The following is a 26544-nucleotide window of genomic DNA, read 5'->3' on the forward strand; positions in this document are numbered from 1 at the left end:
TTTTGCAGAACATAATTAAGTTTTGCAAAACGAAGTAGAAAAACAAAAAAAAAGCATCAATGTAAGGTGCATTTCGTCTCACTATCTTCAGACAGCCTTATCTTGTAGTACTAAATACTAATTTGGAAATAAAATGCTGACTCATTCTTTGAGAAGAATAAGTTGAGCAGATGAAAAAGGGTTTGTGAGACGGGAACTAAGGACAGTATGAAAAAGAATAAGATAGACAGCGAGGCAGAGAAATAGAAGTTTTAATTGAAATATGTTACACCTGCTGTTCTAGTATGTAAATTAGATATTGATCCAAAACTTGCCCCAAGCTCATGTCAGCATCTTCCGGCAGTTTACACTAAGCAGGCAAAAGGTTGTTGGAAAAAGCTGACACAAATACTGCCTGACAATAAATTCAAAACACTGAAAACAAAACTTTAACACAAGAAGATAAGACTTATTTTAAGTTTGATTTTTTATCAAAGAATTTTTTTTTTTTTTCAAGAAAAGTATATTAAATTAATTTTTTTCAGTAAATGTTTAAAGAAAAAAAAAAAAATTTTTTTTTCTTTTCATAGAAAAATATTTTTATAACGCTGAAAATTTTATTTCCATGAAAACCACTATGAATGAAAACAATTTTTTTTTTTACAGAAAACTATCAGATACGAAGTTAATACGTTTCATTTTCTAGTATGTCTATGATATTCATAAAATTGCATGACCATTTCTTGTATTTGTTCATAACTGTAGTATGAGGTGCCTTCAAGAAGTTTCCAGACTTTTTTTTGTACAAACATTTAAAATTGTTGTAAACTCTTGAAAATTCAGTATTTTATTGCCATATATATTATGATCAATTTTTATGATTTCAGGTTCAAATGAACAGCTCTAGCAGGAATTGGAATACATCCTACTAAAGCTCGTATCACAGCTCAATATCATAACTGGTGAATGTAAAAATGCAATCTAGACGTGAGGACACTTTAAAAGAACGATATACAACAAAATTCTGTTTTAAACTTATAAAAAACCCCCAGAAGAAATGTATGGAATGCTTCAGACTGCTTTTGGACCATCTTGCATTAATCAGGCATCAGTCTTTTGATGGCATAAGAGATTCAAGGAAGGCAGAGAGTCTGTGAGGGATAATGAGGTGTGGGAGGAGTAAGGAAGTCAGAACACCAGAATTGATTGGCCAAATAAAGGATTTCATGGATAAGGATCGTCGTGTGTCTATAGAGGCAATAATTGCACAGTTTGACATCAGTGTGGAAACTGTACACACTATTATTCGTGAGAAACTGAAGATGTGGATGATTTTTGTGAATGCACCAGTTCACAACTCCATCTTTGTTACAAATATTTGACCAAGATGGCTATCAAGATAATTCCTCATCCTCCTTATAGTCCAGACCTTGCTCCCTGTGACTTTTGGTCATTCTCTAAGCTCAAGGAAAACCATAGAAGCTGTCGTTATGAGACAATTGAGGAAATGAAAGCGGCTGCAACGACAGTCACTGACACGCCCACACAAGAGGACTTCCATGGGGCTTTCCAGAAATTGTTGGAACGGTACAACAAGTGCATTGTAGACGGAGGAGATTACTTCAAAGGTGACTAGAGATTCAGGTGTGTAACTATCAATAAAAGTGCCCGTACTCAAAGAGTCTGGAAACTTATTGAAGGCAACTTGTAAGTGATTTTTTTTCCTATCAATGAAAACAATTTTGTCGTCTGCTAACAGCTGATTATGGACTGGTTGGCTTTTTCCAGCTGGATTTCCGGCAGCTTACCATGAACAACAAGAAAATGTAAGTGTGGCCGTCGGGTTAGGTTCTGGATCAGTATCATAAATACATGTGTTATTAAAACAGAACATGGTGGGGCATTAATTTCATGATCAATGTCAGAAGAGAAACACTTTCCTAAATCACCTCCTTATAAGGAAAAGCACAAATTATTCTTTCTAATCTTTATTGCACATTTCTAGCCATAAATCTTCAATGAGAAACCGACACATTGAGATTGCAGACACTTGACATGTTAGCAGGAAATAACACAACAACATAATTATCTTCAAGTGGAAATCATTAACTAAACATATGTAAAAAAATATTTATTAACAAGCAACTATGTTTCACTATGCCTTTGTAATGCTAGAACAGATTTTCAGAAAATTTAAAAGACTATCTGGATTTCGCGCGTGTGTGTGTGTGTGTGTGTGTGTGTGTGTGTGTGTCTGTCTGTGTCTGTGTGTGTATGTGTGTTTATTGCCGTTTTATCTGCTAAGTAACACAGTTTCTTACAGAAAGGTTTCTGTAAAATCTGATGAAGTTATTGGATCACTGATACGATTTGGTAACCGAAACATGTGTAACTAAGCAGATAAAATGGTAATAAAAATATATTTGCTCTGCAATAGGATTGAGCAATAAAGGTTTTTACTAATTACCATTTTTGCTAAATGTACACACACACACACACACACACACCTACACTAGCTAAATGCCCAGCATTGTCCTGTCATACAATATGCTTAAACATAACATTTTTAATTTATGCAGATTGCACATGTATTATTATAGAATCAATCATCTATTGATTATTATATATTACACTAGTCTGGGTGCCTGGCGTTGCCCAGGTGTTTGGAGGTGTAAAAAAAAAAAAAAAAAAAAAAAAAAATTGTAGCAGGCAGGCTAGAACCCGTGACGCGAAGGCGGAAAAGAAAGTGAAAGAAAATCTGACATCTTACCGTTATTCCATGATGCGACCGGAAGTGTAAAATGTTCAAATTTAACGTAGTCAATCAAAAAGATGACTTTGCAGAAATGGTGTTGCTTTTAAACCATTCTGGCAGAATCCAGATAAATAGTAATTGTCTCAGTATGAATGGTTTCCCCTACATTGACCAAGGACCAATTACAGGCATATACTACCTGGGCGAAGGGCGAGAGTTGGCTTTGCATTTGAATAATTTCGTTTTATTTATACGAAAAAGACAAACAGCTGACAAGACAGGAATTTTTTTAAACTCGATCAAAAGAAAGATAGAGACGATGTCCGTTTGCGACTCTGAGATATTACGATCTAGGAAGTATAAGAAAACTTCTCCCAGAATCTAACCAACGCGACAACCCTCACGCAAAAAACCTATCGTGGACATACACAAACACTCGCACCGATTTTGCCTTTTATATATTAGACTAGCGGGGAGTACCCGGCGTTGCTTGTGTGTTTTGGAGGTGTGTGTGGGGGGGGGAGTGTTTGGGGGGGGGGGGTAGATCAAAACAAACCTGTTTAAAAAACATTGGCTGGGTGTTTGGAGGTGTAAAAGAGGAAAAAAAAGTAGAAAGGTAGGCTTGAACCCCCGAACCTTTGACGCGGAGGTGGAAAGGAAATGGAAAAAAAAAAAACCTCGACCAAGGGAATAGATAAGTGTGTTAAGTTGACGTTTATAAAGTGAAACTAACAGGTACGAGAACGCTAAGTCGCGTGATGTTTGACCTAGTTTTGCGCTGGACGCCAGTTTCTGTTTTCCTGGCTATGCGGCAATCAAAAAATATCTCAAAAATAGCTTGTAAAAATCGGGTAAATTAAAGATAGTTGCGACCCGAGTTCCTTAGTCGTAGATATTATTATTTAGACAGCATATAAAAAGTTTTAAGAAGGAGCAAGCCAACCGAGAATCACTGCGAAAAAAGCCTTTTGTAGACATACACAAAAAGCGAACACACATACATACATTTTCGCTTTATATATATATATATATATATATATATATATATATATATATATATATATATATATATAAAAGGCAAAATGCGCACAAGAGTTTTTGTATGTCCAACAAAGGCTTTTTTTCAACGGGCTTCTTCGTGGGGGGGGGGGGTTACTATCGCTTGGAAGTGTTTATATACCTCCTAGATAATAATATCTAGAATTTTCACATGCGCGTCGCGTCTAGATTTATTTATAGTGACTTTTACACAATTTTTGCTATTTTGGCCCCCCCCTTTGTGCTGATTTGGCTTTTTCGTATAAAAGCGAAACTGATATGAAACTAAGGAGCAGTCCTTGGCCTGGGAACAGCATCCAGAAAGCAATGAATGTTTGGTCAATGTCGGTGAAAACTGTCATATCAGACAATTGCTTTCATTTGGTCACTCCCCTATATTAAATTATTATCTATTATATATATATATATATATATATATATATATATATATATATATATATAAAAGGCAAAATGTGCACATTTTATGTATGTCCGGCAAAGGCTTTTTTCGCCAGGCTTCTCGTTACTATGTCTTATAACTTTTTATATACCGTCTAAATCATAATATCTAGGATTTGTAAACGCGCGTCGTGTCTAGATTTATTTACATAAGATTTGCGCTATTTTGCTGTGTCGCCTGTTTGTTCGGCTTTTTAGTATAAATAAAGTGAAACTAAATTCAAACGATGCGTGTTCTCGGCTTTCGCGCCGGAACGTCCAGAAAGCAATCAGCTTTTGATCAATGTAGTGGAAACCTTATATCAGACAATTGCTTTCATTTGGACACCCCATTTGTTTTTTTTTTTATCAGGAGCTGGTTTTCAGCCCAACATCTTGGGGAAACTAAACTTAAACAAACTTGACCGGGATTGATGTCTGACCTAATTCACTTTTTTATTAAGTCATCATGTTTTTTTTTTGCTTTGTTTTTTTCGCTTTCGCCTCAAGGATTCAAGTTCGAGCCTACACCCCCTCAAACATTTTTTTGCTTTTCAAACATCTGGGCACTACCGAACCGTTCGTATTACATCACGTTTGTTTTTTTAATTTTTTTTTTTGTTTGTTTGTTTTCACGATTTTTTTTTTAGAAGTTTTAACATTGTTTTTATAATATATATATATATATATATATATATATATATATATATAGCAAAAAATGATTGCTAGTATATATATATTGTTTGTTTGTTTTTTTTTGTTTTTTTTGGGGGGGGGGGCGGTAAATCAATCCTTTCTGAATATATAATGCCTAATCTAGTAATTTTTTTTTTAAGTTTTCACTTCAAGTTCTTCATATCTTCAAATATTTATTCATGGTGTTCGGTTTGTTTGTTTTGGAGAGGAAGATTGTTCTTGTTTTTTACTTTGCAGAACATGATTGAGTTTTGAAAAGGGGAAGGAAAAGAAAAGGGGAAGAAAAAACTATCAATGTTTGCTGCATTTTTTTTTTTTTTTTTAGTCAGTATGTTCAGACACCCTGATTTGGCAGAAAATATGTTAAAAATTATAACTAAAAATGCTAATAAATGATAAAATGTTTGGAGAAGTGAACAGTTCTTTATTATAATGAATCGAAAGAGAACTGAAGACTACGAGGGATGTACCAAAAGTAATGCCTTCTATTCTTTTATTCCACCAAAATGGATCAAAGGGGATTGCAAACTGCATTGTTATGATGGCTGAACTCATGCATTTATGACCTGAAAGTTTCATCTCTCTGTTGCAGATATTGACATTGTAAGACTATGAAAGCAACCCCTGTCATGGATGTGCATCAGAAACAGAGAAGAGTTATTGAATTCTTGGTAAAAGTGCATTAAGAATGGTGGTGACTATGTAGAAAAATTAATTCTGGAGCACAAAAGGTCGCTCATTTTAATGGTACCACTCCCATCTTTGTTTCCCCCACGCTCTACCTGTGCCGACACCTAGAAGCAGATTCCATAAACAAAGCTTCTTTCTCAGAACTTCCCGCCTTTGGAACACTTTGCTGGTCTGATTCCCAGTTGAATGGTGGCCTTCAAATCCAATGTAAACAAGTTCTTGTTGAGCTGGCCCCATAATCAAATTCTACCCAATTTACACCAATTAACCCTTATCCTCGAGTGGCCTTTGGCCCTTTATAAGTGGTGACTCCCAAGTAAAAAAAATTTTAAAAATAGGAGGCTTTACTTTTGGAACGACTCATGAGAAAATCATAAAAAGGACAACGTAAAGAATAATAAAAAAAATCAAATGATTGCACATGTGAGTGTTAAGCGTCTATATTTACCAGGCGAAACTGAATAACACAAACCGAATGTCCAATTGTGAAAAGAAAAAAATTCTTTAAATAACCCTACCATTAACCCTAAGTCCAAGGTGACATATAACAACCTCAGACTTGGAGTTTGTGGTTGGATTTTTGAGGACACAAATTGTACAGATCCAACATTTGCCTTTGCGATGCCAATATAGACACTTATTGTGTGTGCGAGAGAAAAAGAAAGATAGTGAGTGATACTTAGGATCACTATGTGGATTTGATTTTTCCTGTTTTCGGATAAAAACATAGGAAGGTTGGTCTAAACTAGAACTACAGTGATCTGGTCGGCTTACCTCCTTGTGTTGTCAAATCGAAGAGAATTGTGAAACACACACATGACAAGAAAAAAGAAAGAAAAAATAACAGATTGCTGAAATAAATGTGCCCAATAACGTCACGTGTTAAAAGAATTGATCGAACCATATTGATTCATGTTTAGCCAAAATAAAAGAATAAAATGAATTTGATTAAGAAAAAAAAAAAAAAAAAAAACTTTAAAAAATTAATGATTCATGATGTAAAAAATTTATATAAAAAAACATTTTTCAAAATAAAAACCATTTTCTGTTGTATTATTGAAAAGGATTTGATCATAAAGGTTCGGACAATTATATTTCTAACCATGTGTAATATGAATGAGCCAATCAAATACCAAGATTTGTTTTATAAAATATACTGAATCTCTTGAAATTCTTCAGTGATAACTTTCTATCTTGATACAAGAAGATACTATGCTTCTGCTGATCATGACCGGATTAATTTTTTTTTTGGGGGGGGGGTCTAATACAAGAAAAGCTCTACACTTGCAATCTTCTGCTGACGATTTACAAGCATTTGAATCTTACCAAATCAGCAATTGTTGGGTTCGGGATCAAAAGATTATTGACAAGCTTCTTCAATATCATCAAAAGTCTCAAATTTGTGACTTTTTACGAAAGAATGCATTGGTTGCAGCAGACCACAATCAGGTGGAGCATTTTTTTAGAATTTGAATTAAAAATATTTTTTAAAAGCAGTTGACTTACAAAAACACATTTAATAAACCTTGTGTAAGTGAGAACTTCAACTACTTATGCATAAATAGATCAATGAAAAAATGTTTTATTATCAACTAGCTGGGGTAACCAGCATTACCCAGGCCATATAAGAAATGTAGTTGCTTTTGAATACATTTAAAATAAAAAAAATTTTTTTAAATTGTGTACATTTTCAGCGTCCTAAATTCATTTTCAACAAATATTCATAAAATCATTAAAAAGGTTTAATATCAATTATTTCTTTGTTGTGTATGGACTTATTGCACTGTGCTAATTTTTGAATAGTATTTTTAGTCGCGTGCAAGCGACTCTATAAGTCAGTCCGTCGGTCGGTTGGTCAGTCGGTCTGTCCGTAATACTTTTGTGCTTGGCCTTTTTGGTTAAGATCAAAGGTCTGTTCTTAATAGATGCTGTTCTTAGCTTTTTAAGCTTTTCTTGGCCAAAAGGCCAAGATCAAAGTGTAGTATCTTCTCCGGTAGATACTGCAAGCAAAGACCATATGTGGGGACAATCCCACATATAAGACCTTGGTCAATGTAGGGGCAACCCTTCATACCAATTGTCACTATCCAGCTCCCCTACTCCCCGGGGAGTTGGTCCCCATTTCCCCTTCATTCTTCACATTAAAAATAGGCCTTGTGCCTAATTTGATCAGTGGGGGAGCAAATAAAGACCCTTTTCTTGGCCTTTTGGCCAAGATCAAAGTGTAGTACCTGGCCTTACTACATGCTGTTCTTATGTTTGTAACTTTGTGATATAAAGTGGGGGATCACTTTTCTGTATTAATTTAATATAAAATGATCACCCACTTTACAACCAGTCAGTCTCAAAGCCATTCAAGTCATTCTCCAGATCATTCAAGTTGTTTTTGAAGGATTCCAGTTATTTTTTAAGCATTCAAGTCATTCTTAAGGTCATTCAATTCATCTTTAAGTTCATTAAAGTCATTCTAAGTCATTTACTTTTTATTTATTTAAGTCATTTCAGCCCATTTTTCGGTCATTTTAGTTTAACTTTAACAATTTCATGTCAATCCTACATTCATGCATTCATTCATTACACGGGATCATGTAACTAATGGCTATCGGCCCTGTTAAATTAAAATAAAGTTTTATGCATAATAAAAAAAATAAAAAGGTTATGTTCAGCGCTTCACAAACAACATTCATAAGCGAGTACATTTTCAGCGTCCCATACTCACTTTTCAAAAAACGATAATATCAGAAAATAAATTTTTTTTAACCCAGTTTAAATGCAAAAGCTTACCAAAATAAACGTTCTTAAAACATTCGCTGTAAGTTGGTCGCAAACAGGAATGCAAAACTACTAGTTCTGAAACAACCCTCTAACCTATTTGACCATTTGAGGTTGAAAATTTATGTACTTAATGTATCTGAGAGGAAAACGGTTCACACATGCAGAAATTGTTTAGAAAGGGACGATTTTACGTGACCCCCACCCCCGATCAGATTTTGTGGTCATTAACGTAAAAAAATTAATAGGTTTCACATATTATGTGTCCAAGTCCCTGTCCTTTAAAACAGTACCAGAATCATTCTTATACGATTTAGATTTCAAGTTTTAGCATGACATACAAACATACGAACAACTTTACTTTATATCATAGATTAGCCTGGGTGCCCGGTATTGCCCGGATATTTGGAGGTGTGTGCTGAGCAAAACAAAGTGGTAGTAGGTAGGCAGGCAAGCAGGCTTGAACCTGTACTACAAAGGAGGAAAAGAATGTGAAAAAAAAAATGTGGCTAGTTAACTGAAAAAGGGGATGACTTTTAAAAATATCAGCAAAAAAAGCAACCCCTCCCTCAACGAATTTATAAGATCAAAAAAATTCAACCATGATCTACCTTCGGGGCCCGTGGCGCAGTTAATAGAAACGTTGAATCTCTACAGTTCCAGATGAGAATTGTCTGAGGATAGTGGTTTCAATCCTACCCAAAGCCGGCCAGAGGCTTACTTGGCCAAAACGTGGCGAGACGACGGCAACTACAGAAGGCAGTAATTGCAATGAATGCAGTCAGGAGATTCAGAGTTCCTATCCGTCGTGGTTACCACTTGACGAAGTCCAGAGGAATAGTTGGCCAAAAAAAAACCGTTGGCTGGGTGTTTGGAGGTGTAAAATAAAAAAATAAAAAAGTTTTGGTAGGAAGGTAGGCTCGAACCCGAAGCCTTGACGCAAAGATGGAAAAGAAAGGGGAAAAAATGTGACATCTCGGTTTTTACCGCATTGATCAAAGCCGATTTGCTTTGTGGAAGCTCCTGTCACGAGTGGCAGGAAACTGATGGTGTGGATTCAGTTTCGTTTTTTTATACTGAAAAGCGAAACGAAGATGCAGTGATCAAAAAAAATCTCAAAAATAGTGTGTAAAAGTCGACCAAATTAAAGATAGAAGCGACCTTCATTCGTAACTCGTAGATTTAGGCAGTATATAAAAAGTTTTAAGAAAGAGTGACCCGACCGAGCGCCCCCCCCCAAAGCCTTTGCCGGACATACATAAAAAGTGTACACACACACATTTTTTCTTTTATATATATATATATATATATATATATATATAGACTAGTTGGGGGGTACCCGGCATTGCCCGGGTGTTTGAAGGTGTGCGTGTTAAAAAAAAAAAACGTTGGCCAAGCGTTTGGGGGTGTAAAAGAAAAAAAAACAGAAGAGGAGGAATTGATAAGCGTGTTCAGTTAAGGTTTATAAACTGAAATATACAGGTGTGAGGAAGTGGCGTGATATTTGACCTAGTTTTGCGCTGCAAGTCAGCCACCCCATCATTCGCTTTTCGAAGACGCGGCGACCTGGTAAAAGTTAAATACACACGCGACCCTTGTTAAGTCGTAGATATTATCATTTAGACGTAATATAAAATGTTTTAAGAAGGAGCGACCCCCCCCCTGAGAAGGCCTTAGAAAAACCCCTTTTGCAGATATACACAAATAGCGAACATACATACATACACACATTTTTCCTTTTATATATATAGATAATGATGACAGAGTTGCTTCTGAAGATTGTAAAAAGAAATTTTTAAATTTAGCGATATTCAGTATTTTTACATCATCTTATTAATATATGATATTGAAGAGATGCCACAAATGGTAATATTCTTGTGATTCACAAGCCAAAATGATGACTGGCAGAACATCAAAACTTGAAAAAGATAAAAACTCTTGCATCCAACATCCACACTGAAATCAATAGATATCCAAAATAAACCTACAAGCCTGACAATATTAATTCATTTAACTATAAATAAATGTTCTGACTTTGAAATAAATTTATTTGACACTTTGGAAAGGTCAAATAAAAAAAGTGAGATATCCCTGGAAGTGAAACAATGGATACCCCCTGAAAGTGATACCGATATAAACAGAATTGAAGTGGCGTGATTTCAAAGTCTTCTTTCTCACAAATTAGTTGTCTTACCCACACTTGAAAGTATTGTCTACTTTATTATTTCAAACATAGCCAGGGAGAGATGGCTTCATGCCTTTCTCAAGGGAAAGTAATTTTTACAGGCACTCTGGTATTTCCAAATGGTCACCCGTCTAAGCATTAACCAAAATCAATATTACTTGACATTTGGAATCCTACATAAAACAGTGTTTCAATATGACATACTCATCTATTATAATAAAGTTGTATTCCTGTCAATTAGATATGTACAAATGATACACTGTTTCACAAATTAATTTACATCCCGAAAACGCACTTATATACACTTTTATTCCAGCATGACATATCTATACTCCTATAAATCTGTTTTTCTTTTGTGCATATTGATATTCATATTAAAAAACCTCTTTCTATTTATTTAAAAAGAAAATACAATGTTCTTATATATGGGTTGTGGAATTGCATTCACTAGATCTAGCTAACTTACATATTCTTTTAAACATTCATTTTAATTAATTCCCTATTAGTTGCTTCGGTTTTCTAATGGAATGATCATCTTTAGCTAACTATTATTTGTAATTATATTAATTCAGATATTCTACATGATTTATACTTGCGTAATATTTGCGTAAAAAGTTTATAGTAAACACAAAATTGTTTCCATATATGTTTATATATACGTATATATTTTTTTTAACAAATTTTGCCTACCAAACGCCTCCTAGAGTTTTTGCTCTACAGACATGAAACTTCATATATAAGTTATTTGAATCCATGGAAAACTTTATATTTGGGTTTTGAATCGGTGCAAAAGTGTGAAAATTTAAAAAATTGAAATTTTCCAGGTGAAGATCGAACGCCGATATTACGAATGCATAACGTAGTAGCTATTAGTTCATGTTTTAATTTTTAGCCTTGCAGTAAAGTAAACATGTTTTCATGGCCCAGTCATTGACGGCAGAGGCAAAATAAATCGTGAGCTGAACGTCTTGGTTTCGATTCTCGGTGGTAGCGCATGAGTCTTTTTTTATATACTTTTTAAATCATTAGTATATATTGCATCCTATCTATCTATATATAAAAGTGAAAATGTCTGTCTTTTCTCTATGGTAGTTAAGGAAGACTATTATACAGAAAGGCATTACTTTACATATTCACACTTTTTAATATATACACACAACCTTATGAACAGTACATAGGGCCCGAGCAAAGCCGGGCGGAACTGCTAGTATGTATATGTGTATATATATTAGTGTTATGATGATTAATCAGAATCGGAAAAATCAGAAGATTTGGGGGTATCAGAGTTGGAATCGGAAAAATGGATTCCTATTTTCCGATGCCGAAACAATTCTTTTAATTGTCTTTTTTTTTTTTATTTGATTTTGTTTAAAGTAAAATCTTCCATTGCTGGTAATAATGATAAAAACTAATAAATATTAATTGATTTTAAAATATCAGTAAAGCTAAAATCGATAGATCATCCTCCACAAGTGTAATTTGACGTCAGGAAAATATCTGCATATTTAAAATGGGTTTTGCTAAAATCGGAGAAAATAACAATCTTATTGTCAAATAATTAGAGAGCTATAAAGAATCGGAATCGGTAATTGTATCGGAACTGAGAATTTAGCACAAAATCTGTAATTGTATCGGAATTGGGAAAAATATTGGAATTTTCCCATCACTAATATATATATATATATATATATATATATATATTCAAAATGAATCTATATTCAATAAATACCCTCGTTTGCATATTACATTAACGAAAATCTATCTTAATAATTAGTTTGATGCTATTAATTCTTGTAATAAAATCATTGTTCTATTTAGAAATATTATTTAAAGTTGATTTATTCATTTTCAATTGTAAATAGCTTCCAACAGTTGCGTTTGAAAATGGAAGGAAGTTTATTTATTCATACGAGAGTTATTTCCCGTTTAGGCTATGAAAGTTACTTTGTGTTTGATTTTCATAGACCAAATATGTGCATCTTAAATAGTATGTGACTAATCCCTCTGCCCAGTAGACAATGACTAATCTTCTATCATATAAAAGCACAGTCATCTGTGTTTGTGTATGTATGTCCGCAAGAACTTATCTGCATCCAAGCAGCATGAACATGGCACCATTAGAAACATTAAAAAGCTAAATTTGCAACATCATAACATCTGTGTCACCATGGTCCGATCAATAACATGTTCGCTTATGAACTTTAAGTTATGCAAGTTTACATCCATCACGTGGCTTTTTTTCTCTCTCCTATCTTTTAAAATTCTCAACTTCCTGAGATGCATCCACCACACAGCATTTTTTTTTTTCTTTTAATATGGCACTCAAGTCCATTTTTTTTTTTTTTTTTTTTTTTTTTTAAGTATCATTTAACTGTATTTTATGACCAGGCAATGACAGCCTCCCCACCTCTAGTTTTTATGTAAATGTGCCCTCAGCATATTCTAGCAGTTTCCACCAGAATATACTGAAATGATCGACCAATACAGAAGACGATTTGTAATAAATTATATTCTTGTCCAGGGTTGCCAAGGTTGGCCTTTTTAAAGCCAAATTTTATAAATTTGGCCTTTGTTGAAGCAGATTGGACTTATAAATTGTATTTGTTTTTTCCCAAAGTGCAATGTATGGATTAACTATAGAACAAGCAAAAGTTTTAGTAGTTATTCAGTAACGTATACAAATTGATTTAGAAAGCAGCAACAGCTCAAACTAGTTTTATATAATAATCGTGCAAGAACGAGTTTAAAATAAATATGGTTTCTTCCTTGCCAAACATTCACAAAAAAAATACACTCTACTAACTACAACCACTATATACGATTTTCCCCACTCTCTAACTGCTCGATGCCTCCATTTAGTCTCGAAAGATAAAAGATACCTCCATAGGGGCAGCTGCATGATGTAATTGTGAGGCAAGAGTTACGCAATCCTCAACCACACCTCTCCTGAATCGGCACTACTTGAGTCTAGTGGCAAGGAGAAGTCGAGGATGAGTGGAAACAATGCCGAGATAAGCAGAGAGCACATACAGAACCTGGAAATCCCAAGTGGTCACCCATTTAGTACTGACCAGATTCAACATTGCTTAACTTCGGCAATCCAACGGGAACCGGTGTGTCAACTGTACTTAAAGCTAAATGCAGATTCCATGACTAAAGCTTCTTTCCCAGAACTGCCCGCCTGTGGAACACTGTTCCACTGGTCTGTTTCCCGGTTGAATACAACATGGTAGCCTTCAAATCCAATGTAAACAAGTTCTTGTTGAGCTGTCCCCATAAATAATCAAATTCTACCCAATTTACACTATTAGTAATTACTACACTACCACTTTACATGCATTAACCCTTACCCTCAAGTGGCCTTCAGGCCTTGATAAGTAGTGACACCCAAATAAAAGCATTTATTTCTGACTGACTCATCTGGCAATGCATGGTAGAAATAAAATCATTCAAATTTGCCGACTTGTGAATATCATTTCAAACAACCCTCTCCAATTAAGCGAGCAAGATCGAGATTTGCTACGAAGACGTACTTACTCGACTTATTTAGCACAAAAAAAAAATTCAAGGTCATCTAAAAGGATTGCCACAATCATTGGCAACGAGTTTCTCGGCCAAAACCGCTGATGCAGGCAGAAGGGAATTTTTTATCTGCATAAATCAAGCGGAAATTATGCAACAAACCAGGCATTCTGAATGTCAGTAAATCCTTTTAAAAAAAATCACATAAGCAGGAGGAAATGCCTGGGAGGATGGTCTTATGACAATAGAGACTACATTACTCCGCCCTCCCAAGGAGGAAGTAATCCCTATGAAGATACTCTCATGACAACAAAACAGATACATTATCCCTCAATAAACAAGCTGAGCATACAAGGTCTCCCTCCACAAGTGAAAAATTTACTTTCACCATGACTAATGTTTGTGCAAAAAAATTTTTTTAACTCCAAAGCGTGGTTATAGAGAGAAGTGCAAACAAAAAAAAAAAATGGATGAACAATTTTGCAGTAATTTTACCACTATAATGCCCCCTAGCAGTAAACCAGAGTTAACTTGGAAAACCCGTTCGTGCAAAAATTTACTTTCATACTGACTAAAGTTTGTGCAAAATTTATTTTTTAAATTCAAGGAATGGTTATTGAGAAAAGTGTAAACGGACGAACGGAAGTGAATTACTAGGTCCAATCTTTTCTTAGTCAGGAGACCAAAAAATAAAAAGGTAATGCCTGAGAGAATGGTATCATAGCAACAGAACAGATACTACACTCCCCTCCCCACGAATTGATTACTGAAATAGTATAATTGAGTATTAAAAAATGATAATTTGTATAGTTTCGACTTCAGACAGATACAAAATCTCATTCATAATAGATGTCATTTTTACGTGTTGCTTAATTAAATATAGTAAAACTAGCAGGGAGACTCAACGTTGTCCGGGATTGAATGAGGATCAACAAATGTTCCACCCTCCCATACTTTTATTTTCATTGAAATCGGTGAAATCGTCCATTTTTTTTATCTAATTAATTACCTGCCCTAGTTATGAATGCCCATCCCTCACAGTGTACTAGGAGGAAGCTTCACAAGCCTCCCCACAGTGACTTAATCCACAATACATTGTAGTCTACATTGCACTGTAGAGAATCTACTGTTGATTTTATAAGATTATCTGTAAATAATAGCTTTATTTAAAGTTTAAAATGTGACAGTCAAGTATCATGGTTCAATTGTGTTCAAAACAAACTTTCATTTCGAACACACCGCTGTTTTATTAAAGAACCAACTGTTGATTTTATAAAAATATTTTCATAAAAATATTTTAATGAAAATATTTTTGCATAATCACTTGAATCAAAGTCAAAAGAAACAAAAGTCAAATATCATGGTTAAATTATGCTCTAAAAAGAAATATTTATTTTGAACACGCTCTTATTTTATAAAAGAATCTTTACAATGCATTACAATACAAAACCTACGTAAGAACACTCCCAGACACATCAAGTATCTTTGTGTGACATTTTTAAAGAATCAGCCCGGCAGTTTCAGAGTCCATTGTTCAAAATCTTACATTTTTATTTGGACATTGTGAAATATTGGATTCTCAACAAATGTTAAAAATAACTATACTTGTACTCCCCCTTCCACACACACATACACACACACAACATAAACACTCCAAAGTAACCTGATTTGCAGCAAAATCTCGCCCCTTCACTGCAGAAGTCCCCGGATGCCAGTAAACTTTACTCTAATAGCTTTTTTTCTCTCAGATCACTTGCCTTTGGAATTCCCTCTTGGCTCCCAGTTTCCCTGTCTGTACCAATATCATAGTTAAACACTGTGAAACATTGGATTCTCAACAAATAGCACACAAGACAGCAAATTTTCTCATTTCCAACAAACTTGATTACTCAAACTACTGTTTTCATTTTGAGTGTTATTTTCACGTTTCGGTCGATGTGACCTCTGGCCTTTTTTTTTTCAAGTATATCTTCTTGAACTTGAGAATCGTTTTGCCGAACTCGGGAATCTGAATGAAATTTCAAACAGAACCCTTCATTTAATCTAGATGGGTAGCATGCTTTCATTCCTTGGCATGGTGTATAAAGTACTTGGTAAAATTCAGTTGAAAAGTTACACTCTTCTGGAGGTTGAAAGTTTAATCTTCAGTGTGAGCAACATTTAAAGAATACAATTGCAAATTACTTAGGACTTCTACCCAGTCATGGCTGACAGAACAAGAGTATACTACCTCCGTGGAATAAAAAAAGGGTTTCATTTGAAATTGCAGAAAAATAAATTCTGGGGCACAAAAGATTGTTTTAAGTTGAAAAATAAAATTTTTAGAGGAAGCTTTACGTTTATAATATCCTTTGTGCATTTGTGTAGTAAGTTATGAAAATATATATGGCAATTAAGCTACACAGAATATTCCACATTTCATTCTCATGAGAATTCATCAGATTTATAGCTTAATTGTCATATATATTTTATAACTTACTACCTAGCTCTACCTATGTTGAAGTAAATACTGAAGAACTTACGCATAAAATCATATCTCCGTATATTAATTTATGTGATTAAATGAAGTAATCATTCATATATATATATATATATATATATATATATATAGTAATTTATAAAATATATATGGCGAATTACTAACTAGCTCTACCTACGTATTGAGCACTTTTGAAGTAAATACTTAAAGTTTACTCATAAATCTATACTTTCGTATATTAATTTTATGTGAGTAAATTAAGTAGTTATATATATATATATATATATATATATATATATATATATATATATATATATATATATATGGAAATTGCGCAAGACAAAGTGTAAAGCCACTTGATATAAGGAGCTACCAAGTACAAAAGCTAATTATTGCAAAGATAGGAGATGCCTATTGACCTTAGTCTTGAAAAGACCAAGGCTGTAAGTAGGAGGAAAATAGTCAGCAGGAAAAGAATTCCACAACCTCACAGTTCTTGAAATTAAGCTGTAGGAATAGGAAGAGTTATTATAATGAGGTATCAAAACAGTGAATTGATGAAGACCACTAGATCAACAAATCAAAGAGCTGGAACAAAGGAAGCAAGGAAGAACATATGCCATAAAAAAGACTGAGACTAGCAACATCACGTCTGTGAGAGAGAGAGAGAGAGAGATTGCAGAAAAGAGGAAAGGGTGGGGCACAATCAAATTATAAATTTAAAGTTTGAGATAAAAAAAAAAGGAAAAAAGTGTTTTAAAGTAGAATTGAAGACTTTGAATATGGCAGAAGCAAGAAGGTAGATGTATGCATTCCGTACTATTTACCAAAACCAAACAAAGAATGAGACAGAAATTCAAAGAGAACAACACAATGTCTACCGAATTTTAAACCTAACCCAGCAAAGAAGAAATGGCTAGTCAAGAATTTGCAAATTAGAATCCTGTTGCTAGGCTGCTACAACTGTCCCTTGATTAGGAACGAAGATTCCTATGTTCCTTTCGACCTGTCTGCTAGAAACAAACAAACAAATAAAAAGAAGACAATCCTTAAACCAGTCATCAGGTGGAATGCAAGGAAGTAGAATTGGTAATGTAGATGAAAAAAAAAAAAAAAAAATGGTGGGTGCTAACCAGCTGGATATACTTTCCAGTAACATTTTGTTAAAACAATAAAACATCCCTAATACAAAATTTTTTTTTGTTAAAACAATAAAACATCCTAATACAAAATTTTTTTTTGTTAAAACAATAAAACATAGTAATACAAAATTTTTTTTTGTTAAAACAATAAAACATCCCTAATATAAAATTTTTTTTGTTAAAACAATAAAACATCCCTAATATAAATTTTTTTTTGTTAAAACAATAAAACATCCCTAATACAAAATTACATGGTTTGCTTTTTCAGCTTTAAAATACAAACCTCTAACTTTGAACATATAGAAACAAAACTCTTAATAACGCACAGAGTTTTATATCAGTTTTTATTTTGGTAAATATGTTTAATAGTTTTTTGTTTTTTGTTTTTTTGTGGGGGGGCTACTTTTTTCTTTTTTGCTGGTTGTTTTTTCTGTTTTTGTTTGTTGACAATAAGAATCCAAGAATTAAAACGGTATTTTCTTGCGAGTACATCTAGTCAGGAATTCTTGAATAGGTAAGAATCATTGTTGGGGCTTTTAGGAGTAACTTGTCAGGATTCGGACCCTATCCCCTGACTACTCATTTCTAAGATTGGAACAGCAACTTTTGCAAGAATAGGAAGATTTTTTTTCTAAACTCTGGAGTTGAATTTTTTTTTTTTTTTTTTCAAGCAACTTCCCACTTCTTAGTATCTCTATCAATAACAAAAATACATGTAAGAAAATATTTTTCCTTAAAGTACAGTTAGTCGACTGTCTACATTTTAATAAAATTTATCTCCCCCCCCCCCGGGGGAGAGGGGGCGGATCATGCACATATGATGACGTCATAGGGTTAGGGTTGATCAAAGTGATGACATTATCCATTAAACCGGGGCTAAACAGTCACCGACATGAAAAAAAAATGGCATTATGTATGAAATAAGGAAGGGGAAGATATGACACCATAAAATAAAGGAAGATATTGCCATTAAAACCGGATAAGCGGACACAATGGCATCATCTAACAAATTAGTGAAGGAGAGAGGGGGATAAATTCTTCTAATTTGTCTAAACAAGCTTAAAACTGAAGTCTAAAAAACAAAAAAAAAAAAAAGAATTCAGGGAAACGTTACCAGAGAGGAACTGGATGTATTTTTCGAACAAGTCTCCATTGGTAAGTTGCTACGGTAAAAATCTTATCAACAACACACATTACAAGAGCTTTGTTCTTAATTTATTTTCAGCATATGTTGAATTCCACCATGTGGTCACATCTTCAATGAGTTTGTTTTTCCAAATAAAGCTAATCCTGTATTTCAGTTAATTTGCTAATTGCTAATGAAGAGTGATTAAAGTGGGAAGCTATATTTTTGCTAGTTGTAATGATTGTCTTCAGAGCCTGTTGAGAAAATAATGAGTCATTTATTTAGAGTTGCAATGTATGTATGAGGCATGATAGTGATTCTAAACCACATTCCATGACACGAGCAACCATATTTGTTCCTAAATCCTGAAAAATTTATTGAAGATTTTATACTCATCAAAAATATTGTGCAATTCTTCACTTATGTTTACACCTGTGTGTGCACCAGAGAATGGAACAATTATAAGCACAGCTCTGCATGGTTCAGTCATTTGTAAGCCACTGACTTGTCAAACTCAGAAATGGAGCATTATTTGTAGCAATTGTCCAAATATCTGAGTATATGAAATGCTGTTAATTTCATCGAGAGATGATTGAATTTTTGTTTTTACTTTTGTAAATATATTGGTTGTGCTGTAATTTGAACAAAATTCTGCAATAAGTCTAAAATCCAATGTCAAAAGTTACAGAATATAGTTGAATATCAACAACAATCATTTCTTTTATCAGATAATGAATCTTTTGTGACTTGTGATCATTAATATTCCAAACTTTCTTTTTGGCCAATATTGATTCTATAGTAGTTTGGTGTTTCACTGGAGGCTCGTAGTTGCTGCCACTTGTTCCTGGAATGTCTGTCCCTGAATATTCATTGTACTTTGTTTGGATGAATCTTTCTAAGATGGTTTTACATATTAGTTGTTGAAAAAGTTTTTGCTGATTTGCCACCTTTTGATGTGATGGTTTGACAAAACTTGCAGGCAACTGTATTCTTAACCTTGGGATTGCCATCAAAATACTTCCAGCAGAAACCGGTTGCTATAATGGTTGAAAGTTGTTGTCAATATTTAGTTAATTTTTTATGTATCTAAATTACTTATGTTTGATATTTAATTAGTTATTTATCTCAGTACAATAGACATTATTTAAACCAGAAAAAAAATAAAAACATGTAATGGTAGCAAGAGACCGAAAATGAGGAACAAGAGTATGACTGATGAAGAATGCTTTATTTTTGGTTTGCACATCGTCGCAATTTACTGCACAATTCCATAACATGAAAACAAAAAGATGAGGTGATAATTTTCTTTAACAGTGATTTAAAGTAAAAAAGAATGTTAATTCGATAGGAAGAGAAAGGAGGTAAATTTTCTATATGCTTACATCTATCTGCTTCAAGTTCAGTGCAGTTGTAAAAGTTTACATGTTAACAACATGTCATGTCTGTTATTTGATAATATGGTGTAGACAATGCATGTCTCTTCGATAAATTTTCACTGGCAAACAAAAAAGGAAGTCAACTTTTCATTTACAATATGATTTAATTAATATTGTTAAGGAATAGAGAGAGAGAGAGAGAGAGAGAGAGAGAGAGAGAGAGAGAGAGAGAGAGAGGGGGGGAAGAGGTGAGTTATAGTGTAGACACGTTGACCGGAAGTCAAGATCAGCTGATTGGATTGCGTGCGAGTCATGTGATCAGGTTAGCTGAATCGTTGAGATTTGATTTGGATTCAGAAGACAACGGACGGCTTCCCGTTGTCTCCTCCTCTTCACTGGGGGGGGGGGGGGGGACGAACGCTGACGTGTGTAGAAGAAGAACTCACATAGGCCGATTTCACTTTCCACCTTCTGCAGGACATCTGGGAAAAGTGAAATCGGCCTGTGTGGGTTCTTCTTCTACACACGTCAGCGTCCCCCCCCCCAGTGAAGAGGAGGAGACAACGGGAAGCCGTCCGTTGTCTTCTGAGTCCAAATCAAATCTCAACGATTCAGCTAACCTGATCACATGACTCGCACACAATCCAATCAGCTGATCTTGACTTCCGGTCAACGTGTCTACACTATAACTCACCTCTTCCCCCCTCTCTCTCTCTCCCTCTCTCTATTCCTTAACAATATTAGTATCATTTATGACAACAAAATTTGCTGATAACTTGGCATTAGAAAACCGATTAATCGGTAATCGACGAATTTGCTAATCAATACATTCGTAGTGTGTGTGTGTGTGTGTGTGTGTGTGTGTGTGTGTGTGTGTGTGTGTGTGTGTATATGTGAATCAGTTTTTCCACCATTAAACATTAAAATGAGATTATTGATTAAAATAAGATGTTCAAAGAGGCATAAATAAATAAATATCACTTGAGCAATAATCCCCACCCCAGTTTAAGAATCTCCTGAACAACTACTGCATCAAAAATGATGATGATTTTGAATCATTGCACAACATCATAAAATCAATAGATTGTCTCCGAAATGTTGTGCGATTTTTTTTTATGCAGCTGATGCCCTTGTCTGTATTTTCCTCTCAAATTGTACTTGCAATTTTGGTTGGCCTTTGATTAAAAATGGGCAAAATTATGATAATAAGCCGTCTTTTATCAGCTCAAAGCAGAAAACGCTGGCAAAAGAAAAATGGATGCAATTTATCCCGGGGCGAAATCTTTATCTACCAAAACGAGAACAAGATTTTTCTCCCAAAAACCAATTTCACAATCAATATGTATGCTATATGACTGAGAGCAACATGCTTTGCACGTTAAGCATGGAGGTTGTCGGCCAGGTCATTGCGTATGATTAACAAGATTAGTTATACTGGGTTAGACATTTTCTACTAATAAGTTCTCACTTATCAAGGCCAAAGGCCACTTGAGGATAAGAGTTAATAAGATTGAATGGTGCTTTCTATTCAGTTTTACTTGCTTTTCTTCTCCATGTTTGAGGGTTAAAACTTCTGACATGTTTGACATGACATACGTCATCGAAGCAAATTTTTATGGCTGGAGCAATGTGTTTGTCCGTTATCAAGAAGATGGTCATCTGCATAACAACACTGTTCTCCGAGCCGCTACATTTTCGTTGGACGCCACAGGAATTACTGTTGCTCGCGATAATAACAGAATAGTTTATCGAGATTTATTCTTCTACATCAGCTTGAATGTGGATGCATATTAACATGATTACTAGTTGAAAGATGAAGAAGCACATGAGAGGATTGATGATGATTAATGAATGAAGTTGAAATATTTGTTCATCGCAGGAATTTATTGACATTAGATTTGAATTCAACTATGTTGTAATCTACATGGAAGCAGTCCTGTGGCAATGTGTAATAGTCCTTGTTAATAATCAGACATCTGTTAACAAGTGAGTGACATCAAAAATTGTTTTTTTTTTGGCTTGAATATTTTTACTAATGGATCAACACTTATCAGAGCCAAAAGGCACTCCAGGATAACGTTTAATGTGAACGGTCGTCAATTGAGAGATGAAGAACCTTATGAGAGGATTGGGTATTATTGATGGGTGCACCAAGTTCGAACACTTGTATGGATGGCTCATAATAGAAATCTGACATTGGATTTGAAGACAATCATATTGTTATCTACAAGAAATTCATTCCACAGCAATGTGTTACAGACAAAAACATGTGGCTAGTTAATTATGTGGCATATAAATTTATTTGTCAATTCAATAAATAACGGCCACCTCGTCTTCCTATCTTTTGTTTGGTTTTTGTTCTTCATCATTTTGATTTTATTTATCGTCGTTTTATGTCTTATTTGCCTTTATTATACATTTCCATCTTAATGTATCCAAAGTCACACTTCCTTATGTCTTTCTCCCCTTCTGAGTCATAACTACATATAGATCCAAATTTCTTAACAGCAAATATCCAATGAAAGAAATTCAGTGATGGATCTTATACAAAAGAGATTTTTATAAATATTTTCTATTAAAATTATTACCGTTTTTACCAATAATAAAATTCATAGATCATAGCTGATCATGCAGTGATAATGGTTGAAATCGCCCTAAACTCTAGACCCAAAACTGAAGAGTCAGTGCTCAAAATGAGATATTATAAAAAGGCTGACTGGGAAGCCATCAGAGATCTTATCAGAGATGCCCCATAGGGAAATATTTTTTTTTTCCTGCTGAATAGTGCGCAAACGAGACCACTGAATGGTTCAAAACTGCAATCGAAGCGAATGTTCCCATGCGGAAATTTTATAGCAAGCCCCACTCTCCCCAATGGTTTACTTTGACTTGCGCAACTGCCATTGCTCAAAGGCAGCATGCATATCGCAGATTTAACCGACATAAGTCCAGTTCAAACAGTCAGAAGTACATAGAAGCTAGAAGTAACATTAAGAAAGAAATAGCGACAGCTAAGAGAGAATTTACGGAAACCATTAAAAAACGCATCAAAGCACAAAAACTAGGAGCGTGTGACTTCTGGAAAATCTACAACAGTGTAGTAAATAATGGGCAATCAACAATTCCCCCACTAACCAACAATCACGAGGTTGCTTGCTCAGCAACCGAGAAGGCTAACATGCTTGCCAGTCGGTTTGCCTTAAACTCCACACTAGACCCTCCAACCACCCCCTACCTGACTTTCCTATGCGGACAGACGCCACGCTAGACAATCTGAAAATCACCCCTGCTTAGGTGCATGCTATCATAAAAAACTTGACACTTCAAAAGCATGTGGACCTGATCTCATCCCAGCTGTGCTATTAAAAAAGTGCTCAGTTCTTTCCAAACTCTACAACAAATGCCTTAATGAATCTTGCTTTCCGGGCTGTTGGAAAACTGCTTCTGTGGTACCAGTATTCAAGAATTCTGGCGAAAGAACTGACCCAGTAAATTATCACCCCTCCCACTTTTTGCCAAAATATTTGAGACCTTAATTAACCATGCTCTAGTCCATCACCTTACAGATGCTAAACTTCTGACTGACCAACAATATGGATTTAGACAAGCCCGTTCCACAGCAGACATCCTCACTAATCTCTGAACATATATACCAGTCACTGGACAAAGCTAAGGAGGGTAGAGCGGTAGCTCTAGATATATCTAAGGCTTTTGACAGGGTATGGCATGAGGGTCTCCTCAGGAAAATTAGATCATACGGTATCTCTGGTAAAATACTTAACATAATTAAATCCTTCTTAGATAAGAGAAAAATCCAGGTTGTCCTCGACGATCGTACATCTAAACAATATGATATAAATGCTGGAGTGCCTCAGGGGTCTATCCTTGGACCTCTACTGTTCCTGATATTCATAAATGACCTCCCTGACAAAATTGCCTCTGAGATGAGTATATATGCTGACAACACCACACTCTATAACAGGCACGACAGGAAAACAAATGAACACATATCTAAAGAAATGGCAGAAACACTAGAGGATGACCTCCAATCTGTAGTGGAATGGGGACAAAAATGGATGGTCACGTTTAATGCCGCCAAGACTAAACTAGTTTAATTCAATAATTATAAGAAACTTTCTCTACCACCTATAGCAATGGCCAACGACTCTTCATCTGAGAGTACATCTTTCAAACTCCTTGGTCTAACATTCAAGGAAACATGAGTTGAAACAATTACATTGAAGGCATTGCCAGGGCCGCCGCAAGGAAGCTGGGCTCTCTCTACTATGCTAGAAAACTACTAACACGCGAAAGTATCCTGTACGTTTATAAGGCCACCATTCACCCATGTATGGAGTATTGCTGTCATATTTGGGCTGGTGCATCTGCTACTAGTCTCTCGTTCCTTGACAAGATTCAAAAGAGAGCCGCCAATCTGATAGGCCCTGAACTGGCATCTAAGCTTCAGCCTTTGTCCCATCAACAAAACATTGCATCCCTCTGCCTGTTCTACAAGTATTTTAATGGTGAATGCTCTGACGAACTGCAAGCACTTGTTCCCCACGACGTGAACACCCTCGACAAACCCGACAGGCTGCTAAATCCCACCCCCACACTGTAGAGATCCCTAGATGTAAAAGATCTTTCTACTCCAGTAGTTTCTTCCCCAGAACCGCTAGACTTTGGAATTCCATTCCAGGTCCCTGCTTCCCCAACTGTACTGACATGCAGAAGTTCAAGTGCAACATGAACCAACATCTTGCTACCCAAATCCCTACATAGTACTCAAGTAGTTGTTGCCCCTGATAGTAGCCCCCTACACCAAAGTGGCAATGTGCCTTGTTTGGGGTGAAAATGTAATAAAATAAAAAAATTCTAATTGCCGGAGGTGTAGCTACAGGGAAATGCCGACAGCACTGGCCAAGCATCTTTTGTAGGCCATAGTGCTTTTTCTCTAGGGCACTAACTTTAAAATCCCATTTTCTCAACCTTGTGTTATATCCTCCCCGCTGAGTGAGGACAATAAACATCTCCAGTTTTTTGTTTATTTTAGAAAAAGAATAAAAAGAAAAAAGAAAAAAATAAGAAAAAATAAAAAATAAGAAAAAATAAAGAATGAATAAAAAATAAAAATAAATAATAAAAATAAAAATAAGAAAAAATTTAAAACATTACAATAAGTAAATTAATTTTTTATGTTTTTTTTTTAAATAAGAATAAAAATAAAATAATAAAAAATAATAAATAAAATAATATAATATAATTTACATAGAAAATGGAATTTTATCTATTTGATTGCTTAAATGCTTAAAATCTATCAACCCAGAATTGATTTGATTAAAAGTTCAACATATGTTACATATTACTTAGCAGTAATATGCTTTTAGAGTTAAGTGTGGATATAGTTTACAAAAGGCAGGAGGTTAATAGGTGTATAACTGATGAAATTTGAGTCAAGGTTTATTTGTCGCTCAAGTAAATTAGAGACATCAACACCTACCCTCTCGTACGATATATTATGTTGACAAATAAACGTAATAGAATTGAAAATTATTTAAAAAATTTCTAATATTGTCATTATTCTTTTATATACTAACTTGTGTTTCCTATGAACCACATTGATATAGCCTTCAAATACAACTTCTTTCACATTATGCACAATGCTTCAAGCAAACTACAACATCTTTCTCATGAATACATAAAGTTCTGCTGGATAGGGGACCCATTCAAGCTCCTTTTTTGGGGGGGATAGCTAGAAGAGAGAATAGCTATGGGGAAAATAGATATTCAAAATAAAGTTGAGTATATTTTAAGATTAAATTGCCACAAATTGAATTCATATATGAACAGGTTTCAGCTACCTGCCTGAGAGTCCATGAAAACTAGATGCACATGCAATAACCTCTCATTGTGAAGCATGCAACAATATACGTGAAAATATAATGAACAAAAACATAAAATAATCACATTCCAAAAATTTAATCTTTAATAAATAATTCAGAATATATCTGCTAATAACTTTCCCTTGAGGATATGAGCCTTCATCAAAAATCCATGGATAAAGGAAATTACTTTGAATTGTATTCTTTGTTCAAATAAATTTTCGTTTTGAAAAATTATATTTTTCTGAATGAAATTTAAATATAAAAAAAAACTATAAATTTATTGTATTTTGCTCTATCTAGTATATTGGGCAATTCTTATTTGGCAGGATTGTCTTATATAAAATATTACCTTCCAAAAATATTTAAGATTTGATACCACAATATTCAATAATCTGTGATCTAATTCATCTCATTATTCTGATAGATATTATATATATATATATATATATATATATATATAT

General features: G+C 34.5%; 1 protein-coding gene across 2 annotated transcripts in view; it reads right to left on the reverse strand.

Annotated features, from left to right (window-relative positions):
* LOC145291919 (uncharacterized) overlaps positions 1–26544 on the reverse strand; it is a 411504-nt gene that overhangs the window by 66791 nt on the left and 318169 nt on the right. The window lies entirely within an intron of this gene.

The sequence above is a fragment of the Euprymna scolopes genome, chromosome 13 (genome assembly GCF_053919585.1).
Source record: "Euprymna scolopes isolate OS-2025 chromosome 13, ASM5391958v1, whole genome shotgun sequence".
Classification (NCBI taxonomy): domain Eukaryota; kingdom Metazoa; phylum Mollusca; class Cephalopoda; order Sepiida; family Sepiolidae; genus Euprymna; species Euprymna scolopes.